The sequence below is a fragment of the Dermacentor silvarum genome, chromosome 3 (assembly GCF_013339745.2).
Source record: "Dermacentor silvarum isolate Dsil-2018 chromosome 3, BIME_Dsil_1.4, whole genome shotgun sequence".
In the NCBI taxonomy this organism is placed as follows: Eukaryota; Metazoa; Arthropoda; class Arachnida; order Ixodida; family Ixodidae; genus Dermacentor; species Dermacentor silvarum.
In genome coordinates this window covers 122,276,169-122,288,954 of record NC_051156.1, presented here as the reverse complement: position 1 = coordinate 122,288,954, position 12,786 = coordinate 122,276,169, and positions in this window count along the sequence as shown.

The window sequence follows — 12,786 nt, the reverse complement described above, 5'->3', positions numbered from 1 at the left end:
GCGACCTTGGTGCGGCCCAATCCACTTCCATCGCAGCGCCGCCACCGTATATTTCCACGTCGGGCGCCTTATTGCAAAGCATGCGCCACCCCAGCAGCTCGTGCCACTCAACCGTAAGCGCAGCCACGACCGGTCGTAAGCGCCGCGCATGGATGGAGTAAACGGAGAAAGAAAGCTTCTCGTTCTTCCATGGTGCAGCGTAATGCGCTGCTGCTAGGCGGCCGGTTGAGAAGATGCCTGCAATCATGGATGGACGCAGTTCCATATTTCAGCCGCGTGACGAATTATCTGACCAGTCACCGTTTTACCAATTCGACTTTCCAGAATCAGCAAGTCGCGAACGCGCTTGCACTGCGCTGAAAGCATTAATTACATTGATTTAGGTAGGGAATACAATGGCACCCTTTGGTTTGAGGCCACTTCGGTCTTTCTGGGCTTTTGCATTCTGTTCAAACAGCGCAATATACGACGGAAAAAGTAAATGGGAGTGCGCAGTAATTATAATAATTGAGAAGCTGATTATTTAATTAGGACTAATTATCTAATTAGGCGGATTGCAAAAAATAACCTGAGTATCTACAAGCGGCGGCAAACAACATTACCTTGGTTCTGTCGAGCTACGAAGCACTGCCGTATTTTTAAGTTTGGCCCAAGTGAACTGAAACACCCTGTACGCGGTGCGCCAGTTACATGATCAATGAAACTCTAATTCCTCTCAATATCAACTGCAGCTTCAACTATCCTTTTTTATTAATTGTTGTTATTCACTGCAAGGGTTCTGGAATAGTGACTGTCTACTCCGCTAATTGTTTTCTCGGTGACACATAGGAGCCAATGCAGTTAATTAAAAAGGGAAAACTAAGTTCACTTAGTTTAATCAAAAGACTGGAGAGTAAAACGTTGTCGAATGATCACTATTACATCAATTTGGCCATATTTGTCTAGAGCTGTTGCGAAAGAGTGGATGGTGGAAATAACCAGTCAGAACTATGCGAGCGGCCCTTCCTCGGTCTTGCCTAGGCGAGCATTGGCGGGCATCGAGACCACGTCTGTTAGGACCACTTCTGTTAGACCACTTCTGTTAGGAATGCGAAATCAAGCGCCCGTCCGTCCGTCACCAGCTCACCCTTTCGAATCTACGTGAGATCATTAATGACGAGATGTCGCTGACGGCCACCAAGTGCTGATTGACTGGGCTGGACATGAGAACTAGAACGAGGAAGGCGCCCCAGCTTGCTTCACTCTCGATTGTACTGCTCCAGTCAATCGCCGGCGGCCGAAATGGACAATCCGCTAGGTGGGCACTTCAAATATACGCGCTCCAAGCTTTTCGAATACGAAAACAAGTGGGCCTGCAGTCAGAAGTATGCGAGATGTTCTGCCTCGGTCTTGCTTCAGCGAGTTGTGGCAGGCTGCGAAACGACTTTAGGTGGCGAGACGCTTCATCAACATGACATCAGGTGCCCGTCTGTCACAACGCATACTTTCTAATCTAGTTGAGATCATGAATGAGGAGTTGCCGTCGCGGACGGCCACCGCCTGTCATAGGCTAGCGGCACCCCACGTGGACACCTAAAGGTATCTTCACAGGAGGGTAATTTTCGCAGGGGAGATTGGTGAAGCTGAACGACGTCAGCCGCCGGGAAAAGTTCTCCTGCTAACACGGGCAAGGCAACCGACGAAAGAGATCAGTGTTAGCAGACTACTCGGGTGGTTTCTACTCTCGACACTTTTCTTAATTTCTTCAAATTCGCCTTGTTTCACGAGGGGTGTCCCAAGGCACAGAAATTGTTCGACCAATCAAAATATCGAGTGGCATCGTCACTTAATTTGGCTATCGCAGTGGCACACGTGCAACTCGCCTTCGCAAATTTGACAGAACCCCTAGCAAAACAACGAAGTGATTGCGATACGGTTGCTGCCCTCGGGAGCAGCAACTTGATCACGGCTCCAAGACACAAGTACGAAATTCCACTGTCTTCCCCGACAAGCGGGGATTGTTTGTTCCGTCAGGACAGAAGGTGCCCCTTCTCCGGGAACACGCGGTGGCGGCACGCCTAATCGCAAATTACTGTCGTCGTTGTCACGTTATGCGCACTGCCCGCGCCGACAGCCGGGATTTCTTCCCCATGAGAATAGCCCTCGACGAACGTGGACGTCGCGTTTCTACAGCGGCGTCCATTCCGGTTTCGCCTCCAGTCGAACGGGGCGAACAAATCCCTGCGATGCCCGACACGCCGCAAGTTTCTTCTTATTGCATACGATCGCGGCAGTCTTGCACAATGTGGCACGATTGTTTCCTCAAAGGAAATATTTGACGCCTTTGTCGTCAGTGTGAACAAGACTAACGCTTAGGTAAGATTGCATTTGAGCGCTTAAAATCCCTCCCGGAGTGCACCGCACCGGTCGTTTTTCCTTTCCGCCGTTCTTCGTCCCCCAATCGCACCGCCGCCCGGTACCGCTTGCGTAGATTAGAAAACTCGAGAATTCAGTTTATGGAGAGAAAACTGCTAATATTTGAAAAACGACAATGTCTCTCACTCGTGCTTCCATCTTCATTTCCATATGCATTGAAGGCGTGCGGAATAAGCACACCTCGACACAGGCACAACACTTTCTATTATTTACAGCCTGTAGTGCTCCCGTTTTCTCAAAAAGAGAGAGCTTGAGAGAAACGAAGAGGGAAAGGTAGGGAGGTCAACAAAGGGCGAGCCTGGTTGGTTACCCTACACTTGAGGAGGGGAAAGTTGGAACAATAGCTGAGAAGGAAAGATGAGAAAAAATTATGGTTCATCCCTCTTTCATAGGAAACGGTAGAACACAAAAGTGAAACGTGTCTTCACAGAAGCAGCTGCATGTTTCCTTCGTGAACTCACGGTTTACTACAGCGAAAGGCGCACGAATTGCGGGCCGGCGACCACGTAGCAGGTTTGGTTGGCGCGCAGCGTCTTGATGGCGAGCACCGTCCTGCTGGCGAGTGGCTTCGGCGAAGGTGCGAGCACTCTGGTCCGGCTCCGTAGGGGCTACATTGGTCAGTCGCAATGCGGCGCGCAAAGCTGCAGGAATGCCAGTGGCAGAGTTCGGACCACGCGCCGCGAACGCGCAGTGGCATTGTGCTTCACGCTGGAGTGTCTCTCGGTGGACCATGCAAAGCGAGATTCGCCCGGCGACGTTGTTGCTTTTCTGCGCCTTTTAGCGCAGCAGCTGTCTCAGGTGGTGCCATCTCAAGCGAAACAGTAGCCGGTGCATTGCTGATGCACGTTCAAGCCGCAGTCCGCAGGCGACGAAGCGCCATAGGCTAATCCGACGCGAAAGCCAAACCGCGGAACACCTATATGACCAAGCCATGTGCGGTAACTGCCTACACGGGGCCACTTACTCTGGCGTTGCAATCGTTCAGCTACCATGGGAGTGACGGGAAGTACATGGATTTGTCTGATCTTCGTGCTTGTGGATTTAGACGTTCTTGTGGCTTTGTTTATTGCGCTTTATATGCCTTCACTGTCGTAAATTTCAGAGCAATCTATACTTTTCGAAGTGCAGAAGACACTACGAAAACCCGCAATCGCTACTAATTACAACGGTTCAACTTGTCAAGGTGTCCAAATCGAAACGCGCCAAACGTATCAGTGCACTGGCTTGCCCGAGATAAATGTCGCTTTTCGATGCATGGGTCCGTGGCGTAATAAAAATTTTAAAAAGAGTTAAGAAAATACAGGTGTCGCTGGGAGCAATGTATGTTTTGATTATGCACAATGCGAACCAAAACTTTTTTTATGTTACACACTCAAACTGTAACTGTTAAGACTTTTCTAGAGGAAAGGGGTTTCTTTCTAGTTTGGGGTTCCCACAGCCTCATATGCAAGCAGCTTGAGACAATAGACCATGTTTTTCTTCATTGCTGGGAAGGGGTATATTTTTGGGATGTGCTGCAAAGAACCATTATAAAAGAATTACCGCTCGACTTTTACGGGATGGGGTACCTGCCAACAGATAATGAGGAGGGTTCTTCGTTGGACCAGATTATGCTGATGGGCCTCCACAGTATATGGCGCTCCCGAATGGCTGGCTATTTTTGTGACCCAGACGCAAGACCAGCACGCATGTATTTCCGCGAAAGCGTACACGGTTCCCAGAGACATTGAAAGAGCAAACAGATGTTCCTGAGTGGCTGTCAAGTCTGGAACCTTTGGTGGTGCTCACGGAATTTTAAAATAACTACGCCTGGCCGCAGTGGCAATTCGGCCACTTGAGCGATCTGGCGCACTGTCTATTGTTGTGAGTTCATTTGCTGTACCGTGTGTCGAAGACCGGCATTAAAGAAAAAAGAAGAGCCGTGGAGTAATGGTTTAAATATCGGGCTTTTTCTGTTTGAGGTCCTTAGTTCAAGTCCTCCTATCGGACAATTTTTAAGTTTTTTATTATATTTTTTTTATTTTGAAACTCTATGCTCGAGGCTATAGCTGGTTCTTTATTTTGTAGCTACACCACGTTGGAGCCTAGTTGGAGCCTCCGCTGCGCTGTGAATACCGAATCGGAGGCTCCCGCTTTGGTAGTGACTACCGAAGCTAGATGCAGCTGTAGCTAGAAGCTAGAAGCTGCAGCTGCAGCTTCTAGCTGCAGCTGAATCTAGCTTCTAATTTCTAGCAATCTAGCTGCAGCTGCAGAAGAGCAGCTGCATACAGCTTCTGCTCAAGAAGATAGGAGGCTTCACTGCGATGCTCACCGATGCCCAGCACCGTTTCCCGTTGAGGAAGTCTTGCTGTGGACTCTGGTGTGCACACGCGTTTTACTTGAGAAGAAACATTTCCGGTCGGCTAGCGGGTCGCATCGGTACACTTAGTGTTCCATCGCCGTCGCCGCAGTACATAAATTGGTCACGTGCCGCGCCTGAAGACATTCACGCGTCGTTTAATTACCCTTCTGTATGTGGCCAGACTGGCTGCATTTGTTTAATGCGGCAAGCTTTGTTGATGCGCTTCATGCTTTTGACTCATGTAATCATCAGGATTGTAGACGCCTCTCGCCGGATCTGCCTGTAGACGCTTCTCGCCGGATGCGCAGATGCTTACAAAACAAACGCCCAAGCGCAGCTCTGAAGCATTTATGAAAAGAGCACAGGGATAGCCTTTCTCATTTTTTAAAGTCACAATTAACTTGCATGCGCGGTTCAAATCATGACTAAAACCGAAAAATAACAGTTCAGTTATGTTTACGCTTATCAAAATTTCTGAGGATCGGGTCATGTCGCGGTAACCAGAACAATACCCCACTAAAACAGAAATAAATTGGTGCCAGGGGAATGCTGAACCGGTAACCAGAACAATAATAACCCGATCTTCAAAAAGTCGAATCAAGATAAATCAATTGTCTAGTGTTGCGCACTAACCGCAACTGAAAACAATTCTTTCGGCCGGGTTGAGTCCCAGGTTCAAATTATTACTGCGTTTTTCAATGATAAATCTACGCGCAGAGCGAAATATTAAGAAGCAGTCGATACGTCCTTACATTTAGACGGCTTGTTCAGGTGTCTTGATGTCCGCACAGCATACCTTTCGTTCAAGGCAGCCAAGGAACTCTCAAAAAGTTTAAGGTCAGCGTCTGACTTCAGGTAGCGATGAGAGTAGCCGTCTTCATGATGATGTAACCCTTGGAGGTACTTTTCAATCACCTTCTGTCGGTCTGGAGGCTGGCTCATCGTTGCATTGCGCGCTTTCACAAGCGAAACAAAACAACGCACGCCGCGAACATGATACGCGCGCCAACTTCTCGCTCACGTGGAATGAGCTGATCCGAACTGAGGCACCGCACACTGACTGCGCCGCCAAACAGAGAGGGAGAAAAAGAAAATGATGATACGTCATCGAGGCGGTTCCACGTCATCGAGGCGGGGCCCCGCCCCTGCAAGGATTTGTTGTGAAAGCAGTCGCAGCCTTGCCAAAAAAAAATTATGGGGTTTTACGTGCCAAAACCAGGTCTGATTATGAGGCACGCCGTAGTGGGGGACTCCGGAAATTTGGACCACCTGGGGTTCTTTAACGTGCACCTAAATCTAAGTACACGGGTGTTTTCGCATTTCGCCCCCATCGAAATGCGGCCGCCGTGGCCGGGATTCGATCCCACGACCTCGTACTCAGCAGCCCAACACCATAGCCACTGAGCAACCGCGGCGGGTCGCAGCCTTGCCATTCCCCTAATAGAGAGGGAATGGACAGATCATTCTCATGACTGACTTTATGCGTCATTATCGCATCACCTTTGTCAAGAATAGCACTGCAGCGCCCCTGGCGACTGCTCACCGTATGAACTCCCTTGTGCGTGCGACCCTCTAGAATGTATCCGCTTGTAAGCTTTCGCCTCACTGTCGCCACTCGCGGCAAAAAAGTGCAAAATTTAAAAATTCACTCAAGGTCCGTTTGTCATCACAAATTTATAGCATTTAAAACAAGAACCGACACCTTAAGAAATGAAATGTTTGTTATTTTATTTGCTGTATTTTAATGCATTCGATTGAAGGAAAGTGTAGGTCACGGTGTAAGATATATACTCTTTAGGTGGGGACACTCGCGAGGCGCGATCGACCAGATAAAGTAGCAACAGCGCGCGTCAATCGGTCAGGTGCCGGCAGCGGATACCTATCGGCGGTACGAGGCAACTTCAAGACAGAAAAGGTTTTATCTACAGTTGCTATAGCAACCGGGCGATTCGCGGGAAATCCGAAATGGTTGCGCGACGCGTGAAAGTAGGTCACCGTGGTGAGGGGCGCGAGGGAAGAGGGCATCGCCTTGACGGAGCAGATACGGCGGCGCGATCTCTGGTTGCTTGTGTTATGCGCGCACTCCATGTCCGCGAAAACTTTTGCCTGCGTTCTAAATGCGCCTCGGTAAGGCCCACCGTGACAAGGCCAAATCAAAACGTGCCAAGTGGCGTTCAAACTCGTAAGGCAAGATTCACAGCACGGGACGGATCGCCGGTTTATACTTCGGACGAGCGTGACGTGGCTCATTGCAGCCGAATCACGTCGCACAAAAGGAAGCCGCTGACGAAATGCTCGCGGCATGATTTGTTGAAGCTATAGCCATGTCTCTGATTAAGTGGTCTAACCCGTCGTGTGAATCCGGCTTAAGAAATGCTTAGAGGCCCTCCGAGTTTGTGGTGTTGAAATGTTAGTAGCTGTTATTCGCTCGCCTTCCGTCACATTATGTTGCTTGCGTGCTGAGCCGCGTTCGCTGACCAGGTTTTGAACATTGCCGTCTGCAAAATGGACTTTAAGTGGTGAGTAGCCATGTGCGAAATCTGAAGAAACAACGAGACTACACAGCAAGCGACGATGGGCAGGAAATGCTTCGTTAGCGGTTGCAAGTCAGGTTTACAGACCTGCAAAGAAAAATCAATTTTGTTCAATGTTCCTTCTGATCCAGAACGCCTCAAAGCATGGGCTCAAGCGATTCCTAGGAAGGACCGTACGCTCAGCACAAAGGATGTAGTTTGCAGCAAACATTTCACAGACGAAATGATATTGAAGAAAAGATACTTCTCAGAGCTAGGAGGAGAGATCCTGCTTGACGTGCCAAAAAGAAGCCTTCTTTCGGAAGATGCAATTCCTTGTGTTTTTCCTTCTTCTTCCGCACATCCTTTACCGGCGTCAAGGAAAAGAACATACCCTAGTACGAGACACTCACCACCCCCACCAAAGGCAAGAAACAAAGACTGCAAGACTGCAACAGCTGCCACACCTCAAGAAGTTCCTGCAATGGTTTTAACGCAAGAGGAGGACAGCGAAATATCCCCTGAACCAATGTGCAACGAAACATCCAAAAATGTGTTCCTGAGAGGAAACTCCACCGCTTCTAGTGGACTGTTTGCAGCAGAAACGTCAGCAGGGAAAGAAGAACAGGAGAACAGACGTGAATGTTCAGGAGTGTGCTTAGACCCCTCAAACGCCCACTTGCCAAACTCTGAATGGAACCATCACACACTGTGTGACTCCGGCCTACACTGCTTTCATTTTATACAAGCTGGATTGTCGTCATCTAAGAATCCACTGTCAGTCAAGATTCTCAATGTTCAGCAAGACAAGGATGCGACTTTCACTCTGAGTACTTTCGCACTTGGTCGAAGAGTTGATTCAGCGCTTATTCCGGAATCATGTGAATTGCGCTCTTCCGGTGACTGGAGTGTTGTGAGTGAAGTCCTCAAAGATTTTAGTGAATTGAAACTCTGTTCTGGAGGACCACCACAGGAGAAATACCCAGACGTGTACCTGGAGTGTGGCTACGTGGATGCAACTGGCGTTTGGCGTCACAACCGGTGCTCCATTCTTCAAGCTGGAGAATCACCCTGTACTTATTGTAAGAGGCTCAACAATACACTCCGGATGCACAAGTACAGGAAGGAGAAGCGCCGAGAGGAAAAACGAATCAGAATCCCGTTGAAATCAATTGTGAAAGAAAAGGTAAATGCATTACGAAGACAACGCATTAACTGCTATAGGTCTAAGATGCAAGCGTTGAAGACTAAAAGAAAGCTCTTTCAGCAACTATTGTCTTGTCGTGACAGATTGAAGATACTAAGTGACGACTTGCTTAGCGAAACACTCACGGAAGCAAACCTTTCAGAGGCGCAGCAAATGCTAGTGAGAGAGTGCGTGGAAGCAGCCCGACACCAGTCAAAAAAGGGTAGAAGGTACACAAATAACTGGCTCCTGTTGTGCCTTCTACTACACATTCGCTCACCGAGCGCCTATAGGTTTTTTAGAGAGAATGATGTCCTCCCCCTGCCGTCAGTGAAAACCATCCGACGCTACATATCTCGTGTGGATATGAAGTGCGGCTTTGACAAATACTTTTTCTCAGCGCTGAAAAATAAGTTGCAAACGAAGCCGACATTCTCCAGGCATGGAATGCTGTTGATGGACGAGATGCAAGTGAGACAGTGCAAGCGGTTCAACTCTAGGACTTTGACTTATGATGGCTTTGTGGATCAAGGCGAACAGAGCATGGAGTCACCAGATTTGGCCGACCATGCCCTTGTGCTAATGTTCTGCCCGTTTACCGACAGCTATGCGCAGCCTGTGGCAGTTTTCGCTTCCAAAAACGCCACGCGAGGTACGGTGCTGTGCCAACTGCTTTTGCAAGCGATTGTGCTCCTTGAAGAAGCTGGAGCAATCATTGATGGGGTCGTGTGTGATGGGGCAAGCACAAATCGTACCATGTGGAAGCATCTTGGTGTCTCTGGTGACATGGAGAAAGGCAAGCATTTCTTCGAACATCCTCTTGATGCTGAACGAAATGTGTACGTGTTTTCAGACGTTCCGCACTTGTTTAAGTGCATCAGGAACAGGCTGCTCAAACAAAAGTACCTGAAGGTGAATGGAAAGTGGGTGAAATGGTCACACTACGTTTCTGTACTCAAAGCGGACGAGGTGCACCATGGAGGGCTCAAGGTGTGCCCGAAAATTACTCAGCGTCATATTTACCCATCCAACATGGACAAAATGCGCGTAAAATTCGCGACTCAAGTTTTCAGTTTATCCATGGCTGCTGGTATAAAGTATTACCGTGAACAAGGTAAAAGCAATCTGTCAGACTGTGAGGGAACCATTGAGTTTACAGTGCGACTAAACGATTTGTTTGACGCCTTAAATCGACGGTACCCGGCAGAAGGAATAAAGCAAGGCAGCAGCGACATCACGGTCTTGAAAGAAGGCTTGAAATGGCTGAACGAATGGGAGAAAGAGCTTTCCGATGGGTCGATTACTAAAGACATGTTTCTGGCAAGGACGACGGCTGAAGGCCTTCGCGTCACATTGAAGTCCACAATTGATATTTGCCAGCATTTACTGAGTAAGTGCAGCTTCCGACACGTTCTGACCGCTAAATTGAATCAGGACCCGTTGGAATGCTTTTTCGGGAAAGTTCGGCAAGCAGGTGGTGAGAACGATCACCCTGACATGCCTACATTCCTGCAGTTGTATAGAACGCTCAGCATATACACATTGCTAAAGCCACCCAAGTTCGGAAACTGCGAAGCTACAGAAGATGCCCCTATTTTGGATTTCGCTTGCTTCAAGTCAATCTTCAAGGGCGAAAAAAATGCATCTGAAAAGCAGCTCGAGGAAATACGCGCCAAATTGGATGGACTCATTGACACCGAGTCATGGGAATGTGAAGATGTTTTCCCTTCCAATTCGACCGCAGCCCAAAGTGTCGACTGTATAATTTACTACGTCTGTGGTTACCTGAGCCGGAAGCTTCGGTCAATGTTCTCACGCTTAACCTGCAGGCGGTCACTCACCGTGACTTCATGCGTTGCACCGGAAGCTGCTGTCACAAACTTGAAGACGAGGGGAGGATTGACCCACCCAAATCACAGGCTCTACTCCTTATTGAAATCCGCGGAAGAGTATTTCGCCAGTCACGCAGACGACCCTCACGTGTTTTGGGACGTGATTGAGCATGTCACTGACCAGCGGTTAACATTTCCGTGCACTGAACACAAGACGGACGCAGTTTCTAGGATCCTGCGATACTACATTAGCATGAGAATGCGGCAACACTGCAAGACGCGAGGCCGAAATGCACCTAAAGAAAGCTCCAACAAAAGAAAGAAGCAAGGCTTTGCAGTGTTTAGACTCGTCGTCTTGCACAGTTCGGCCATGCCTCGCCTTCGCGGTGGTGTCAGTTTTGTGATATTCGATTTATATTTTCTTTCTATGCCGTGTATGCGAATGAATTTTTGCTACAAGAACATTTCTTTTTCTTTTCTTTTTTCTTGTTATGTAACGCAACAGCAGCTTCCAATAAATAACAGTTATTCTGGTATAGGCGTAATGACTATTTCTTTTATTTTGTTATGTTGTGCACTCACCGTTTTTGTAAGCATGCCTCCAGTGGCGATCTTGATTAAAAGCCCACGCCCTTTTTTCAGTTTGAAACAAAAACGATTGGGCGCATCCCACGCAGAGTGGGAAGTGTTGGCAAGTGAAGCTTTCGCAGCAGTGAGATAACATGCACATTCGCCCCACTGTTCTCCCCACGGTGCTGAACTTTCCGCCATGTATTAACCATTTGAACCACAAAAATGTAATTCGGGACAACACGAAACGGTACCTAATTGACGTACGCACAGCAAGCAATTGGTCCCGGTAGCTCAAGTGGTTGCTTCGCAACAGAGGAACAATGCTTCTCGTTTACGAACAGTCACGCGCTCTCGTTCAAAGTTCTGCTTTGCTGCCAATCAAAAGCACGCGTGTCCCCCTCCCTCTTAGTGCGCTCGGAGACCCCGCAGCGAGATCGCCGATGCGAAAGCACCGAGTACCGTCACCGAGTGCGCGTAAACCAAACTCTTTAAAAAATAGAGCCGCAATACACGAAATTTTGAAAAAGCTTCGGATCAAGCACGTGTTTGTTACACGCGAACAAATAGTAAGTTGACAGGAAGCGCGAGATCCAGCTTTTAACGCCAGCATGTTTCCCATAAAGAAGCAGAGAGACCGCGCCTGCCGCATGCCTCAGAGCCATGCATGCCACATAGAGACGAGTAATCCGTAGCAGTAAGAGCATCCGTCATTGAATCCAGATTTCCCGCGAAGCGCCGGTTGCTATAGCAACATTAGATAAAACCTTTTCTGTCTTGAAGTTGCATCGTACCGCCGATAGGTATCCGCTGCCGGCACCTGACCGATCGGCGCGCGCCTTTGCTACTTTATCTGGTCGATCTCGCCTCGCAAGCAAGCCGAGAAGTGTCCCCACCTAAAGAGTATATATCTTACACCGTGGTCAGTAGGCAGAATTTTTCCGTTCCTCCCCCATCGCTAAAGGTGGATTCACACGACCGGACGGAGGAGGAATTTTCGCAGCGGATGGCGTATCACGTGACGCGCGCGTCATCAAAACGTGCCGCCCTCGCCTAGTCCGGCCTCCTCCGCTCGCGATCCGGATTGAAAATGCTCGCCGGTATTTCCACCCGTCCGTTTGGCGGTCGTCTGACCTCAATTTAGCGTAGTCAGCGTCAAATCCGTCAACATCGGACGCATTGGCGTGGCTACGATGGCGTGTTTCGGCTTTGAGCCACGTGTGATTTCGTTGTGCAGCAGTGACCGCGCGTATTTTGTTGTGATGCAGCGGGAAAGGCGAGTCGTGGTTGCGCGCGCATTTCTATTTACTCAGACCGCGCAGCCTGCGTGACTTCAACATGAGTGGGTGCACAAGAAAACGCTAATTGACGAGACAACCGTCACTTTTTTGGCTCTTGTTGAGGGATTCACAGCGCTATAAATATAGAGCACGCCGAGTATGCAAACGCGCAGCTGCTAATAAACGTTGGAGTCGAGAGTAAGCACGCGGATTCCGCAAACGGCGGTCCGGCTGTGCGAATGCGACCTAACTCGGCTGCGCCGGATTCAAGTGCTGACGTCACTGTTTGTCCGCGGAGCAGGCGGCATTTTGCCCTCGCGTGTGTATCCACCTTAAGTGACAGTAGCGGCCGGGATTTGATCGCCTGCGCCCAGGTTTTGCTGCGCAAAGCCCGAACCACCGCGCTGCTATAGTGGTTACATTTAGAAAAATAAGAAATAATCGGGTGCGATGACTCTTTTTATAACCCTTTGCGACACGGCGTCCTCGTTTGGGGACTCGAACTTCGGAGGCGCGTCCCACGCCACGTGTTTCTTCAAATGACCTAAAACTCAGTGTGCACATTCGTGTCCGCTTCCTGATGGGACAACTAGCGATCAGTTAACTTCATTGTCCTGCGTATTGCTGCAGATGATCACTTTGCTGGAGA